Genomic DNA, 18,312 nt, shown 5'->3' with positions numbered 1-18,312 from the left:
AACTTGTAATACATATAAGAATGAGTTTTATCATCATCAACTCGACAATCTATAGTATAAATACGAATCGGAACCGAAAGTCTTATAAAACGACTATTTCGTAGACTATCGATTCGGATTCCTACATGCATGTTTGAGATCTGTATTGGAGAGTATTTTTGACCATTTTTATTTTGATAAAACTTTCTGGAATTTTTGTTGATTGAGTCTATGCTTAGCCGATTCGAATGCATGTTTCCGATTTATGCATAAAGTTGACTATTTTGCCCTTTTTGATATAAAACGTGATTTTTGGAAAACTGAAAGAGTAGAAATCTTTATTTCTAATATATAAACTTGCACCGAAAATTTCGGATCAGTTGGTGGTCCAGATTGTGAGTTATGGCCATTAGCGTAAAACTACATTATAAAGTTACATAAACGGCCCTTTTCGCATATGACCTATTTCTGGCCACGTTTTGGTATAAAACTTTTTACCAACTGATGTATTATAATATTTTGGGATTTTTGATGATTTTTAATTAATTTTTGGCTGAACGGATCTTAGATCGCTTAGTTATTTCGGGTTATGTCGGTTTTGACCATTTAAGCCATAAAATGAGTTTTATACATTCTTTTGACCCGAAACCTTTTCCTACTGTTTTTAATTGTTGAATAAAGTATTTTAAGTATCCTGGAAATATAAAAATCTCAGCTTTTCTTTGAAAACCCGAAAACGCCCTTAAATCGCATTTTTAGCGTGTTAAGCGCATAGTAAGCGTTATACTCGTTTTAAACATATAAGACTTACACCTACTGATGTAATTAGTATATTTTCATATAATAACAGTAAGTATAAGTATATGAACTCAGATTTCCAGTTTTGGCATTTTTAGCCCTTGTGAAATTACTAAAATACCCCTGCGGTGCATAGTTTGATTTTAAATGACAATTTTGGTATATGGGTCATACCCTACTGTTATAATATGTTAAATGAAGTATATTTACTGTATAAACCAGACCCGTAACTCAGATTTACAATTTTACTCTTTTATAATCTTTTAAATAACCAAAATGCCCTTCTAAGGCATAAATTGAGTTTAAAACTATTCGGGGCATGATAGAACATAACTTACTGATATTATGTCATATTTAAGGCATATTATCTCAGGGAACTTGCATTTGACTTATTTGACTACCCGTAACGCCCTTTTTGCGTTCGGTTCGGGTTACGTAACTAGTTTGCGTAAGTTGACCGAAACGGGTCAAACGTTATCATTTTTATCTCAAAATCTAGGATGTATTTAGTATACCCATATTATACAAGTATTCAAGCTTGTCGGGTCTAAATCACATTCCATCCGGTCTTTCGCTTAATCGTGCGTTTAACCGTATCATCCTTAAAACTAACCGGTCAAAGCTTAGGCTTAATTAAAGACCCGTTAGTATTCTAAATTGGTTATTTATACCATCGTTCCAGACTAGAGCTTTCCGGTGAATTGTACCTACGCTTACTTAGGAATACGGCTGAGTTATTATTCTTGCTATTTAAGACAGGAGCTAGCTCAGGTAAATACTTTTAACTTATTTTCCCTTATACGGGCTTGGGATACGGTATTATAAAAATACCGCTTGGTCGGGTGTAGAAACTGTTTAATCGGAGATGATTAAATTGCATAATCCCGTTTTAATCTGTGTTGATTGATAACAAATAACATTGGGGGTTAATGACCGTGTCCTGGATATCCTTGGCTCATTTTAAAAAGTGAATGGCCACGACGTAAGCACAAGGTGTAGGCAAAACACCTCCTGTTGCATATGTATAACGTATACTCACTCGTGAGATTATCTTCTTGTGAGATTATATTTGTGGTGTGTCGATTAATCTTGTCCGGCTTGTATTGTATAATCACCGGCCCTAAATGTTGGACAACCATGTAAATCGGATACAAGATTTTTATTAATAAAATTGTCCCAAGTATAAAGATTAATTTTGCCTCTGTGCATTTTAATCAATGTGTCAAGATATTTTGTGCCGTTTGCACTCGAATCACTTTTCAAACTCTTTTTCCAAAATGAGTCAGTTACTTGTATTTACCAGTGTAAACTGACGTATTTTCCAAAAGGTTAAGTGACAGGTACTATGCGTAATTGGCTGGGAGCTCGGGGCGTCACTAGGGAATCTTGCAAGTCCTAGATGCCTAAAGTCTATTGAACAGTTTTCTATTATTGATCCGCCTGTGGATCCTTTACCTTCCGTTGTAATACTTTGACATTACTTATATTCGGAATGTAATATATTTATCTTTTGCTTCCGCTGTGCATTATTATATTGTGTTGTTTGTCTATGATGACGCCAACTACGTCACTATACTCCCCACCGGGCCCACCGGTGACACGTGGAAAATTGGGGTGTGACAACTGCTCTAGGTGATCAAAGCAGCAGACCAACTGTTTTGAAACCCACACCTACAAAACCCAAAAAGCTTTACAAAAAGAAAAATCAAAAACCCCCCAAACCAATCAAAATGGCAACTCTGGAGGATGAGATACCAGAGTTAATGCCTGTGACAACACAAATGTCACAAGAAACCACTGTTGCTTCTTCCTCACAGCAGATGGTACAAATATCTCAACCCATAACCATAACTCCTCCTGCTTCTTCACAACAAGAACAGGTTGTACACAAAGGGCCACCACATTATGATGCTCTGGATACACTCGTTTCCATCATCCACAGCTCAATGCCCGGAGCAAATCCGCTTTCTACACCCACCATCACATCCTCAATTCCACCAAAAACACAACTACTATTGGATGCAATTGATTTGAACCAGGCATTACACAGTCCTTCTCAATCACCTATCAATGAGAATATGCCTCAACAAATGACTGAGCCTGCTGTATCATTCTTTGCTAACCCACCAACACAACCTGAGGAGGTTACACCCATTGAGTTACAAGTAACTCTTTGTGGTAATCTAAGTGAAGCAGCCACTACAACTGTTGAACCTACAGGTTTACAGTTGGACAGTGGTTACATCCATAAGACTTCCTTAGAGGCAATTCCTTTTATAGCACCTCTGCCAACCACCAGTGGATTTATTTATCCTACTGGCAACATCAAAAGGTTGTCAAGTGTTGAGGGAAGAAGACCCCAGTACCAAGAAAAAGGGGCATCAGTGGTTCAGGTTTGGAGTAAACTTCCTACTTCTACCACTGATAAAACCACTGTTAGTGGGAAATCAGATGATCCCATTAAATTGGGTGATGGTTTAAAGTACCAGAAATTGACGGCTCGTGTTGAAAAACTTGATAACTCTGTTGCAGAACTCAAAGATATGCTACAACAGTTGTTACAAGTACAAAAGGTACAATCCACTGCTGTTCCACCTCAAGTACCTGCTCTCCAACAGGCACCTGCTACAAATGAGCTCTGGAATCTATTTCAACCTTTTCTCCATCATCAAGCACAAATAGCAGATCAGCAACATGAAAAACATGTTCAACAATTAAGAAATGCTATGGAGTCTAGGTACAAAGACACCCAGGCTGATCTAAAGGCTCTCAAAACTCAGATCTTGCACTCCACTGGCACTGCTCCTCCACCAGTATTCTTCATTGATCAACTCCCCGAAGATAATGCCAAAAAGGGGGAGAAAATTCAGGAATGGAGAAGGAAAGGAATAACAGATGGTCTCTACCTCGCACCAGAAAATTCCAATATGACCAAACAGATTCCTTTGCCAGATGGGAGTAAGAAAATTGATGTGACCACAAATGCACTTGCAGAAGCACTTGCATGTGTAAAAAGGGATAGAGAGGCCAAAAAGAAAGCCAGGGTAGATTATCCGGATCAGGGTACTTCAAGGTCAAGAGATGATGAAAATCTTATTGATGAAAAGAAGAAGCCTACTAGAAAAGAAAGGCTACCCAAATCCATTCCGGTCAGACGTTCAAAGTCTGCTCAAAAACCACCACCTAAAACAGCTGTTGTAACTCCTGTTGTATCAGCTGCTGTTGGTACTCTAGTAGTTTCAACATCTGTTCCCACTTCAACACACACCACTTCAACACACACTACATCCAATGCTTTACCTCCATCACCACCAAAATCACAATCACCTCCTGTCAAAAGGCAGAAGACAGCAGTTGTTATAACTTCTGCTGTAAAGACAACAGTAGTTGGAACACCAGTTGTTTCAACAACTGTTAGTCTATCACAAACCACTGCTCAGCCAGTGATGAACAGGCCAGCCTCACCAAATACTTCTGCAAATAAACATCTCCCAAGAAACCCACCAGGCTCAAAAATACAAAAGTGGGCAACTGACAAACAGACCTGCGTATTGACTTTGCTCAGGTCTGGTGGAGAAGTGGAGAAAATATCAAAGGAACAAGCTCTTGGCCTGAGTCTTGAAGATTTGCAGGATCTCCTTGATCTTCCACTTAGCAGGGATGATGAAGATATAGATGCCCTTGACTTTGAATTACAATTTAAAGGTCAGATAAGGGAGCTGTTAATGAGGCAATAAAATATCCACAAATAATGAAGGGTTTTGGCATTATCTGTTCCAGGGGGAGATTGTTGGGATTGAACCCTATCAAAGGAACAGATAATTAAAGCCAAAACTGGATCAGAACAGTGGATTATGAATAAGCAGATGCTGATACACAAATCTCTCCCCTTGAAAGTGATTACAACTACTGATGACCTCCTATCTGCTGATCTTACCAAACTGCTGACTCATAACTGCTGCTCAACTAAAGATCTGATGGAAGACTAAAGTCCTGCTGATTCAATCTACTGCCTTGAGTCAAGCACTGCTGATCCGGATAAGTGCTGCTGGGTTCACAGCAGTAGAAGGTTGCAGCAGCTGTTCTAAAGTCTGTTTTGTAATAGAATGTATTAGCAGTAGTTAACACAAGCAGTGTCTGTATAGATCAGAGGTTAGAGTTTGTTAGGAGGTTAGATGTCACTTTCATGGTGACGTCAGCAAAGATGCTCAGTAGTTTGCAAGTGCCTATAAATAGTTCAGTACTTTGTACTGTTCTATTAGCTCTTTTACATGATTCGTCTTCTTTGCACGAACAAACTATTGAGCTCGGGCTGAGGGGGAGTTTGCATTCATACATCTATCTTTGTAATCGTTGTTGAAATTAAATTCAATCATTCGGTTCATTGTGTAAAAGATGTTTGATTAAAGTATTACTCTCGTTTGATTGTATGCAAAGTTTGTTTTCATTTTAATTCCGCTGCACAACTCATCCATTTCTATCTTAACTTCAAACACAAAATACAATAAAAAAGAAACTCAGATCCAACAGGTTCCTATGGTTGAAATTGTCTGAAAATTGAGTATAACGTGTAAAACATACAAATAACAAACCCTAGAAAGTTTCAGGTTAAAACTCGGAGTAAAAATGGTTAAAACTGGGTAAAAACATAGGCTTGCTTTTTCGAACATAATCGATAGGTTCGCTTGTAATTCAAAACAGGTTCGCTTGAAATAACCATTTTGGTTCGCTTTTTCAGACACTTTCATTGGTAGATTCGCTCAAACGGACATATTCAGGTCCGCTCGAACTTACACTTCTGGTTCGCTCATTAGATTCGCTCAGTAGGTCCGCTCGAACTGACATTTGTTAGGTTCGCTCGAACGGACAAAGTGATACTTTCGCTTATATTGACATTTGAGAGGTCCGCTTGAACGGACAAACTCAGGTTCGCTTAAACGAACATTTTATGGTCCGCTCATTTGGACATAATTTGGTTTGCTCATCTGGTTCGCTCTTCGAACATATTTGGTTCGCTTATCTGGACCTTACAGATTTGCTTATCTGTCACTCAAACTGAAAGATCCGCTTTTCTATCTCTGTTTTTCAAAATCTTCGAAAATTTTTCTAAGTGATTGGCTGAATCTTGCAGGTAATTCACGAACATAAGTTCATGGCGAATAACGATGAACCTATTCCGTGGAAAGATGATCGTACTGAAGAGCAGAAGTATTGTTATCGAAAATGCTTGCCGAATACAAAATCCTTAGAATTTCTCGTATCTATCTGGACGCTAGGAGAGCGGGAAGATGGGATCCGAAAAGGGAGTGTTATCTGGATGAGTATGGAAATATTACGATTGATGACAGCACGCTTGATATGGAAGCCATCATCAAGGAATACAAAGAAGATGATGAGTATTGGCAGCACAAATGGTGGGGAACTCCAACTGAGAAAATGATAGAAGAAGAGAAAGAGAGAAAGGAGATAGAAGAAAAGGAGAGAAAAGAAATGGAAGAGAAAAAGATGAATGGAAAATGTTCGAATTATGAAAAATCAGAAACAGACAATGTCAAACTTCTGAAGGATGTAGAGAGTTTGACATTGGAAAACAAAACTTTGAAGATCGAGAAGAAAGCTGATGATGAACAGATTTTGAGTTTGCGCCTGAACTGCGAAAAATTGAGATCTGATAATGACAAACTTTTAAAGATTGTTGAGAGTTTATCATCAGAAAACAAAATTTTGAAAGAAAATGAAAAAGATTTTGAAAGTAAAAGAAAATCTTCAGAAGATGAAGATTTCTGGATAAAACTGGAAAACAAAAATCTGAAAGAAAATGAAGCAAGATTTCAAGAACAGTTAAAAGTTTTGGAAAATGAAAAATCTATGCTTGAAAATCTTAAAATTGAAAATGAAAAATCTATCAAGTCTCATATTGAAAGAATATCTCAGCTTGAAAAAGAAGCTGAGAATTCAAGAAACAAGATTGATGAACTTGAAAAGAAATTGAAAGGTTTTGTGACTTCATCAGATAGTTTGAATTTTCCCTGTCCAAAACCGATCAATTCTGTTTCAATAAGTGACAAGGTCACAAATTTTGACAAAGTCAAAATTGAAGATTGTGATGAAATATCTGATGATGAAAAAGAAAAGAAAAGAAAAATATTTTTAGATTTACAAGAAAATTTTCAAAATACTGTTTTGCAATCTACTGAAATAGGTGAATGCTTAAAGCAAAAACCTGTTAAGAAGAATGCAGAACGGAAACAAAAAGATAAAAATTTGAAAAGTTCTAAAAAAGAAAATAAAAGTTCATCAGATAAGTCATCCAATCATTTTCAAAAATCACAAAAATCTAAAAATGAAAACTCACAAAATGTTGGTAATAAGTGGTGCAGGTTTGACCACAATGCTCAAATGCCAAATCAAAGATACAAAAGGAGTGATGACTACCACAAAGCCAGACAATGCTATGATCTGAGCGTTTGGTGTGATGGTGGTACATGGTATGATAACAGGGTGTGTTACAACTGTGGTTATCAAGGACACATCGCTGTTAACTGCCAAAGATGGAATTATGAGACGAGAAGATGCTTTAATTGTCAAATCAGAGGCCACATTGCTAGAGATTGCCCAAGGAGATCGATGGGAAGATCTAGGGCTGAATCTCAGAAAATGGCAAAGAAACCAGTCAACGTCAAGCCCAAAGAACAAAAGGTTCAAGAACCTAAAGTTCAGGAAACAAAAGTAAAACTTTCTCAGGGGCAAAAAGACAGACTGCGAAAGAAGAGGAAGAAGGCCAGAGAATATCTGGAGAAGATCTTGTCTTCGGGTTCACCGGTTAGGTTGAATAAGAGTTCTGATGAATCGACTTCTTTGATTGCAAAATCAAGCAACATGAATTCATCAGATACAAATCTGAGGAAAAAAGAGAAAAAGGAGAAAAAGAAGGGTGTCGGCGATGAATCTGACAGGTCAAGGTCAGACAAGCCACACTCAGGCAATGATTCTGGTGTGTCAAAACCAGAAGAGCCTTTTGTTGAGGTAAAAACTGTCAAACCCAAGGCTGGTCAGGCTTGGGTGGATCTTTTCAAATGAAAAACCCTGACTTGCCAGAGTTCCTAGGTTGGTAAGTGTGGAACAGGTATCGGCATCTTTCTTGAGAAATTCACAGGTTGGTAACTGTGATATTTCGAATTACAAAAGACTAATCAAGGACATTAAGTTGTACTTGATTTATCTTTCCGACAAGTGATTAAAGGAAACAATGTGATGAAAGAACCCCGAATTTGTGAAATGACACACAAAACTAATTTTCCGGAAAAACCATTTTGATTAAAACAAACTTAAGTGTTTTGTAATCTAAACGGGAAAATAGTTTGTTGTCAGGGGGAGTTCTGATTGTTTATGCCAAATGAATGGCGAATTGAAGTGATTCGATATCAGTTTGTCATTTTATTTGTACAGTTTGTTTTCAAATTTTCCTTGAAAATCAAAATTGAAACATATTTTGATTTTAGGGGGAGAAAAATTTAAAAAAAAAATTAGAAAATTTGAAAATACCAAAAACATTGAAAAAGTAAAAATGAGTTTTGTTGAGAAAAGAGGAAATGATAGAAAATCAGTGGACTATCACAGCATGCTAAGGAAATGAATTGTCAAATGTGATAAACGGTCTCACTGATGATGTGTCGATAGGTTTTCGCACATTTAGTAGAATTATTCAGGATATAAACCTAAAATTTCAAACTTGCGAAATTCGTGGGAAACACTACTTGGATATATAGGTAACCCCTGAAATCTCGTTTGAAAGGTCTCGTATTCTGGTATACTAGGTTTTTATACTCAATGATCTCTGGGGTATTATTCCGGGACTTCTGCTGAACGGAAGTTCTGACCTAGTCCTTGAATAATGATTTGCCTGAAATGCTTGAAACATAGCATAAAGCCCTCAGCTGATTAGACAATAAAATTGATAATCATCTGTTGTAGCTGAAAAGATCCTCTAAAGGGGACATACTGCAAAGTCGAAACTGATATCTCTCTGCGCATACGGAAGTATCGACCTGAGATCCCTCAGTTCTCGCATTTAACCCCTAATTTATGTACAGATATCATTGTAGTATACTCACCTGTAAGACTGAATATTGAGATTCTGGATACGGGAGTATATTCAAGAGGTGGGACACATGAATTGAGCTAAGTTCCTAAAACATCTAAATCGTATCCTGAATAGATTGAAAATTGTGTGAAAATTTAAGAGGATAACTATATCATCAATCTACGTGAATCGTTTAGAACTTAAAATGATTAAAGTTTAACGGTGCTAGTGATTTGTCTCATGAACTGATATGATCCTCTTACACAAACTCACAAAAATATTATTTGTATATAGTTGTTTACTGCATTTCATTCAAAAATAAAAATCCAAAAAGATTTTCGGAGTGTTTTAGCATAAAGATTTTTAAAAGCATAAAGTTTTTCAAAATTCGAGTGCTAAACATGATGAACAGGATTGGGAAATTTTGTTGAAAATTCTTTGAATGTCATATATAAATGGTTTGAAAGATTGTGTGACTAGTTAATCAAGGTCATTTATTTGAACTTGATGTAACTAATGTGTTTGTTAAAAATGATGACTACCAGTAAGTTTATTAAATTCAGTTGTCATAAATGTGTAAAACTTATGTTGCAGTAGAGAATGTGCAGGATAAACAGGTTTGAACTTCATCATTCCCAACGGAAGCTATCTGTCAACGTTTGAACCAGATATCTCAGATTCTAGCATATTGAGAGGGGGAGTCAATGAAAGGGGGAGTCTGGATCAACAGTCGAAGGGAAGATGGAAGTCAGAGTCAGGTAATGATTCTGAAGCCTGTGAAGATAGAGTGCTTATTATGTGTGCACCCATGATAATAAGGCGGTTTGCATGCTCCTCTCGATGCTTCTTAACTTATGTTTGAAGTTTCTCCCACTCCAATCAACACAAAATGAGCACTACCAACAAGATCAAAATTTACTAGATACATGTGTTATGTTGCACTAACAATGTGTCATGATGCCTGCCATGTCGTATCGTGCATGCTATATATATATAGTTACGGTTTCTAGGCATATAAAGCATAAACTAAGGAGGAACGAACCTTGCAGTCTGAAGCTGAGTGTCATGGTCATCGTTTGGATCAATTCGGTTATAGTCTGGTTTTATGAAAACATTCTTAAAACCGAGTTCTCTATAACCAGTGGCTCTGATACCAAACTGTCACACCCCCAAATTACCACCTAGGGTGTGTCCCTAATGGAGGTGTAACGATCCAACAAAGAGCCACCAATCATATCAAACACAAGTTATAATGTATTAAAATACCCAATTGAAAGAAAATGTATCGTTTGAAAAGTTAAACCAAAACCAAAGTATTGAGCGGAAGCATAAAAGTATCAACGTGTAATGTATCAAAAGCAATTTAAGATAACTGATTATTATGACCACAACCACTCCAGCAGCATCAGACAGCAAGCTCCCAAGTTCCTTCAGTAATCACCTACAAGCATGTAAACAAGTGCGTCAGACTACGCTGGTGAGTTCAAGGTTTATGTTCGTTTACCAAGTTGTGTTACCAGTCATATGTGTAAAACAGTTTACAAAACGATATGTTGTTTGTTGTTATGATGTTTGATGTTTCGATGTTGCTCATGTTAGATACCCTAGGGAGTGTGCCCATAAGTATCCGGGGAGTGGGTACCCCTTAACGACCGTTTGCTATGTTGCCTTCGTTAGATACCCTAGGGAGAGTGCCCATATGTATCCGAGGAGTGTGCCTCTAACAACCATAGCCATACCCAGATAATTAGTTCACGCCCGTCCTTACGGCCCGGAGTGAGGTTTCCCACCTAATAGCGCTATCAACTAACCACCCCCATTGCCCTCCAGGCAATAACCAAAACCGATTAAGTTATTTACCCAATGTTTCCCCTTCCAAATGTTTACCAGTTGTCCCAAACCACCGGGACGCATGCTTGAGAAAAGTACAGTGAACTCACCTTTGGTTTGCTCGGTTAGATTAGCTATTCGTTTAACAGATGATCAGTCAGTCCCTATGGTAGTTACCGTTAGACGTCAGTTTCATGTACACATAAGATGTATGCTCTTTGCATTTATCATACAAATTACAGGTAACAGCACGTATGTTATTACATAGATCGTAGCAAGCAGTTGAGTCTGACCTTTCACATCAAACTATATCACAAATGGTTTAGTTCACAACTACTTTTAGCATCATGGCACATCATACTTATTCACATATCAGAATGGCGTTATCTAATAATTATAATCGTATACTATACACATGGGGTTCACCAATATTTCATGCATAAACACGTCACGTTACCATCATTAATATGCAAGCCGAACAACAATTAATTATCTTAATCATTAAACTTCCAATACAAATTGAGCACTAGGATTCATTAACAAGTTCAACAACCATATCTTGAAATAAATCATTAAGCGAAATCATGAGATCATTGATTTGTGAGAGCACTTATCCGATTGCCTTTGATCTAATTACACATATACCATTAACAGGTTGCACACACACACATATGGCATATAACACACCACTGACAAACCCACATGCATATAAGAAGTCAATGACCGACCCCAACAGTCTACACATACATTAATTTAACATATTAATCCCAAATAAGTGTCACAAACCGCCCTCCCCCCATTGGACCTCCACTCGGTCCAATAGTTGATCAACATCCCAATCTTGGACGGCCACATGCTTAACACACGCACATGATTCACATGATTCTAGCCGCCACATGCTTAACAACTTTTATTACATAACCTAATATATTATTCGTTAACTACTACGTCAGTAATCAAGATCATAAGTTGGTGCAACTAATCATGCATAACAAGGAATTTAATTCAGAACATGAGGCGACTTACACTAACCAAACGAACCAGGTACTAGTAATTCTGGATCCGAAGTAAACTTCACAAGGGAAAGACTACAGCCGATTGCAAGATTGAGAGAGGATTGAGTTTGTTTTGTTTTAAACTAGATAGAATCCTAAACCTAATCAATTTCGTATACTTACGTTACCTGCCCATCAACCCGGGCCAGGCCCATGCGTCTGACTGACTCAAGAAACTTATACAATTGATTTTGGGCCTTAATCAATCTTTATATACATACTAAATAGATTATCGGCTGAGTTTGGGCTTCAATCAATCCATACATATTAAATAGATTATCGGGCTACCAGGCATTAGGGTGCGGCCCAAAATACCCCCTTAACACGAAACATGAGGGTGTGGCCCAATTATACACCATACGTTTAATTGTTAAGCGTTTACGAAATATCACTGCAGGGAAGGTACGAAAGAGAAATAACGAGAAACAAGATCGTGTGACGAAGGGATACTGACCTTGAGAGTTCGGGTTGTCACATCATCCCCAACTTGAAGGAAATTTCGTCCCTAAATTTAACACGTAATCACTAAGGAAGCTAGTTATGTTGTGTGGTTTCCTGGGGTGTCACATCATCCCCCTGTTGGTTTGGAATTTCGTCCCGAAATTCCGCAGAACGATAAGAATGAGGTCGATAGAAAAGGTCTGATTAGCAAGAACAAGATTGCAACCCTAAACTATGTGTGGCCTCTCGACTTTTACCGCTTGCTAGTTCTACTATGTGCTTGGTGTTTAAAAGTGTTGGGGTACGATTTAAGCATTTGACTTACTTTTAAAGACTCGAAACTAGTATCGGCACTCGAATAAATTAAAACAATAACCTAAAAGTCGTCAAGTAGAAACTCACCCTGACCGATCACGAAGACACGTCCCCTAGCACCATTGTCGTCGTTGTTACCCCCATTGTTGTTCCCATTTCCTTGGTTGTTGTTGTTCTGATTCTGATTCAGCTGGGGACAGTCTCTTTTGAAATGGTCTTCCGCACCACACTGAAAGCATCCCCTGTTGCCTTGCTCTTGCTGCTGCTGCTGGTTCTGTTGTTGCTGATGTCCGGGCTGTGGGGCTCTACAATCTTTGGCTTCGTGGCCTGCTTTACCACACCTGTTACATGTTCGTCCACACTGCCCGAAGTGATGATAGCCGCACTTGCCACACTGAGGCTTCTTTCCTGCATAAGACCTCTGACTTTGATTCACTGAGGATGACTGGCTAAAGCTGCGAGTACTGCCAGTGTCTGTCTTCTTTTGGGGCTGAACCGAGTTGGACGCTTTGTCCATATCACCCCACTTGCGTTTACTATCAGTGACAGGAGTAGTGGCGGTGGTGGCGGCAGTAGTAGCTTTAGAAATACGGGGTGGCAGTGAGTCGCTCTCCACCTCCTGGTCAACGATTTTATGTGCCAATCTAACAATCTGGGTTAGGTTATTGAGGTTCGCTGCTGTAACTAAACCCTTCACCCGTGGAGGTAACCCCTTAATAAACAACTCGATTCTTCGGGACATGGGTCGGGACAAGTTCGGACACAAATCAGCTAACTCATACGACCGCTTCACATACGCCTCGATTTCAGACCCCACCATGGTCAGATGATAGTACTCATTCTCTAACTTCGCTATTTCATCTCGAGGACAGTATTCCTCTCTCATCAGTTCTTTAAAATCATCCCACGTAGTGGCGTTCGCCGCCTCAATACCTAGCAGTTGGACCTGGGCATTCCACCAGGTCAAGGCACCATCCTCAAGCGTGCCTGTTGCATACTTCACGCGGTCCCCCATAGGGCAGTTGCACATAGCAAACACTGACTCAGCTTTCTCGAACCACCTTATAAGTCCCACAGCCCCTTCCGTCCCGCTGAAGGTCTGTGGCTTGCAATCCATAAACATTTTGAACGTACAGACAGGCTGGTTGTTTGGGTGCGCTGAATGAAAGAAGATACGACACAAGAGTAAGAGTTGGATTCACGAGATAGGATTAAAAGTATTTGGTACAATTCATACCAGCTTGGTAGGCTGCCAGAGCCTCAGCCACACGTGTGTTTATCAGGTTGGTTAACTCAGCCTGAGTCATGTTGATGCTACCACGACCGTGTCCTCGCCCACTCATGTTTCTATAATAGGAGAAGGGAACGAATTTAGGAGTCGAGAACGAGAAAAGTATTCTGGTTTATCACGTTAGGGACGATTAACTACTATGCTCGTACACAAACAGGGAAGAACCCCTCTTACACTCGTTAAGCCTCATTGGGATTTGCATGCACCACGCGTTATTATTATGTGTGCACCCATGATAATAAGGCGGTTTGCATGCTCCTCTCGATGCTTCTTAACTTATGTTTGAAGTTTCTCCCACTCCAATCAACACAAAATGAGCACTACCAACAAGATCAAAATTTACTAGATACATGTGTTATGTTGCACTAACAATGTGTCATGATGCCTGCCATGTCGTATCGTGCATGCTATATATATATAGTTACGGTTTCTAGGCATATAAAGCATAAACTAAGGAGGAACGAACCTTGCAGTCTGAAGCTGAGTGTCATGGTCATCGTTTGGATCAATTCGGTTATAGTCTGGTTTTATGAAAACATTCTTAAAACCGAGTTCTCTATAACCAGTGGCTCTGATACCAAACTGTCACACCCCCAAATTACCACCTAGGGCGTGTCCCTAATGGAGGTGTAACGATCCAACAAAGAGCCACCAATCATATCAAACACAAGTTATAATGTATTAAAATACCCAATTGAAAGAAAATGTATCGTTTGAAAAGTTAAACCAAAACCAAAGTATTGAGCGGAAGCATAAAAGTATCAACGTGTAATGTATCAAAAGCAATTTAAGATAACTGATTATTATGACCACAACCACTCCAGCAGCATCAGACAGCAAGCTCCCAAGTTCCTTCAGTAATCACCTACAAGCATGTAAACAAGTGCGTCAGACTACGCTGGTGAGTTCAAGGTTTATGTTCGTTTACCAAGTTGTGTTACCAGTCATATGTGTAAAACAGTTTACAAAACGATATGTTGTTTGTTGTTATGATGTTTGATGTTTCGATGTTGCTCATGTTAGATACCCTAGGGAGTGTGCCCATAAGTATCCGGGGAGTGGGTACCCCTTAACGACCGTTTGCTATGTTGCCTTCGTTAGATACCCTAGGGAGAGTGCCCATATGTATCCGAGGAGTGTGCCTCTAACAAACATAGCCATACCCAGATAATTAGTTCACGCCCGTCCTTACGGCCCGGAGTGAGGTTTCCCACCTAATAGCGCTATCAACTAACCACCCCCATTGCCCTCCAGGCAATAACCAAAACCGATTAAGTTATTTACCCAATGTTTCCCCTTCCAAATGTTTACCAGTTGTCCCAAACCACCGGGACGCATGCTTGAGAAAAGTACAGTGAACTCACCTTTGGTTTGCTCGGTTAGATTAGCTATTCGTTTAACAGATGATCAGTCAGTCCCTATGGTAGTTACCGTTAGACGTCAGTTTCATGTACACATAAGATGTATGCTCTTTGCATTTATCATACAAATTACAGGTAACAGCACGTATGTTATTACATAGATCGTAGCAAGCAGTTGAGTCTGACCTTTCACATCAAACTATATCACAAATGGTTTAGTTCACAACTACTTTTAGCATCATGGCACATCATACTTATTCACATATCAGAATGGCGTTATCTAATAATTATAATCGTATACTATACACATGGGGTTCACCAATATTTCATGCATAAACACGTCACGTTACCATCATTAATATGCAAGCCGAACAACAATTAATTATCTTAATCATTAAACTTCCAATACAAATTGAGCACTAGGATTCATTAACAAGTTCAACAACCATATCTTGAAATAAATCATTAAGCGAAATCATGAGATCATTGATTTGTGAGAGCACTTATCCGATTGCCTTTGATCTAATTACACATATACCATTAACAGGTTGCACACACACACATATGGCATATAACACACCACTGACAAACCCACATGCATATAAGAAGTCAATGACCGACCCCAACAGTCTACACATACATTAATTTAACATATTAATCCCAAATAAGTGTCACAAACCGCCCTCCCCCCATTGGACCTCCACTCGGTCCAATAGTTGATCAACATCCCAATCTTGGACGGCCACATGCTTAACACACGCACATGATTCACATGATTCTAGCCGCCACATGCTTAACAACTTTTATTACATAACCTAATATATTATTCGTTAACTACTACGTCAGTAATCAAGATCATAAGTTGGTGCAACTAATCATGCATAACAAGGAATTTAATTCAGAACATGAGGCGACTTACACTAACCAAACGAACCAGGTACTAGTAATTCTGGATCCGAAGTAAACTTCACAAGGGAAAGACTACAGCCGATTGCAAGATTGAGAGAGGATTGAGTTTGTTTTGTTTTAAACTAGATAGAATCCTAAACCTAATTAATTTCGTATACTTACGTTACCTGCCCATCAACCCGGGCCAGGCCCATGCGTCTGACTGACTCAAGAAACTTATACAATTGATTTTGGGCCTTAATCAATCTTTATATACATACTAAATAGATTATCGGCTGAGTTTGGGCTTCAATCAATCCATACATATTAAATAGATTATCGGGCTACCAGGCATTAGGGTGCGGCCCAAAATACCCCCTTAACACGAAACATGAGGGTGTGGCCCAATTATACACCATACGTTTAATTGTTAAGCGTTTACGAAATATCACTGCAGGGAAGGTACGAAAGAGAAATAACGAGAAACAAGATCGTGTGACGAAGGGATACTGACCTTGAGAGTTCGGGTTGTCACAAGGTAGGTTCGCTCATTAGTCATGTTGGTAGGTTCGCTCATATGGACTGTCCCTTGGAGCGAACCACACAACCTATATATACCTGATGTTTGTCATTTGTAGATAGTTGTTGGAGCGGACCTAGACCATTGCTTGTGGAACAGAACTCTGTCAAATTGTAATCAGAAAGCAATAAAAGAGAAGAAATTAGAAAGGAATAGTTGTTGTAACTTCATTTACGTTGATTCCGCCTTCGTACGTGAAGATGAACGTTCTCAACTGACTTTTCAGGGTCGGAACACGGTCCAACACTGTGTTTTATGCTTTGGTCTAAATTATTCACATTAACCTGCCACAAGTTCAGTGAGTGATGATGACACCGCCGCAATACAAGGAGTGCTTAATACTAGTTACAAATAAATTAGAAATATATACTTTATTTTGTTTCTCTTAATAAATTCATGGTAACTATCATATGAGATTTGGTTTACACTTACATGTTTGACTACTTGGCGGTCACATCCTATGGTTTTATGAAACAAGATGTTTTTACATAGTAAGGAAGTTGTTAGAAGTTTATTTTTGTAGCAGGAAATTCATTAAAGTCTCAAATTTAAAGTTGAAAAAGGGATTGAAATATGATTTTCTACATATTTTTATAAACACCCCTAAAGATACAACAATGTCCCTTTCTTTCATCTTCCTTTGCTTATATATATGTCTTCCATTCACATCACTAACACACAATTCATCCTGGAGTCTCACTTGTTGGTTAAAAGGATTTTAGGAGAAAGCTCCTTCCTAAATCGACTAATCCCAACAAGTGATAAAGTACCCTCTATGTATGTATTTTATTTTGTATTGTGTAACAATTGTTATTTAAAATTTTGGGTTTGAGTTTGAATTTTGTGTATAACATTATTCATGTTTTAGTTTCAAATTCGATGCAATGATTATTTACATTCAATCATTTTTTACTGTATTGAAATTGCATAAGTTAACTAGAAAGTTAACTACATTTTTTTTGTTATAAAACTCATGACATAATTTATTATGTCAATAGGGGTGTTAAGCTTTTTTGCATTGAATTTGAACCTCTGAAAATAGACTCGTTTTCCGAACAAGTTACGGATTGTTGAGTTCTAAAATCCCAATCCAAAATACCAAATAGAAAGCTCTAACCCTCTCTGGTCTAGTTGCCACATTTTACGTTTTCTTCTCTTAACCTGGTTCGTTCGAATTAATACGAATTTGAATTTGTTTTGTAAAATCTGAATTGTATTCATTCCAAAATCTTAATTAGAAAAACATATTTGGTTAACCTAATGAACCTAATATCCGATTCGATAAATACCCGACATATTATTATTATTATTATTATTATTATTATTATTATTATTATTATTATTATTATTATTATTATTATTATTATTATTATTATTTTACCTTTTGTTGTTATTTTGTTGTTAAATTCAATACCACATGATAAGAGCATTCACATCCCATTCTCCTTATCTATCTATATAATTAACTAAAAAGACATTTTTCTATAAAATTGGTCTATTTTTAAACAACTTCACACATTCCATTCTCCATCTCTATCTTTATTTTACTCACATACAGTTATTTTATAATTTTTTTTCACTTTATTATACACTCACAATAAATTATAGAGGTTTGGATTTGAAACTTTGAATATAGATGTTTGCTTTTGTTTTCTCAAAAAGTGTTCTCTATTATAAAGGATGGGATAGAG

The sequence above is a fragment of the Helianthus annuus genome, chromosome 10 (assembly GCF_002127325.2).
Source record: "Helianthus annuus cultivar XRQ/B chromosome 10, HanXRQr2.0-SUNRISE, whole genome shotgun sequence".
Taxonomy (NCBI): Eukaryota; Viridiplantae; Streptophyta; class Magnoliopsida; order Asterales; family Asteraceae; genus Helianthus; species Helianthus annuus.
This window is presented reverse-complemented; position numbering follows the sequence as displayed.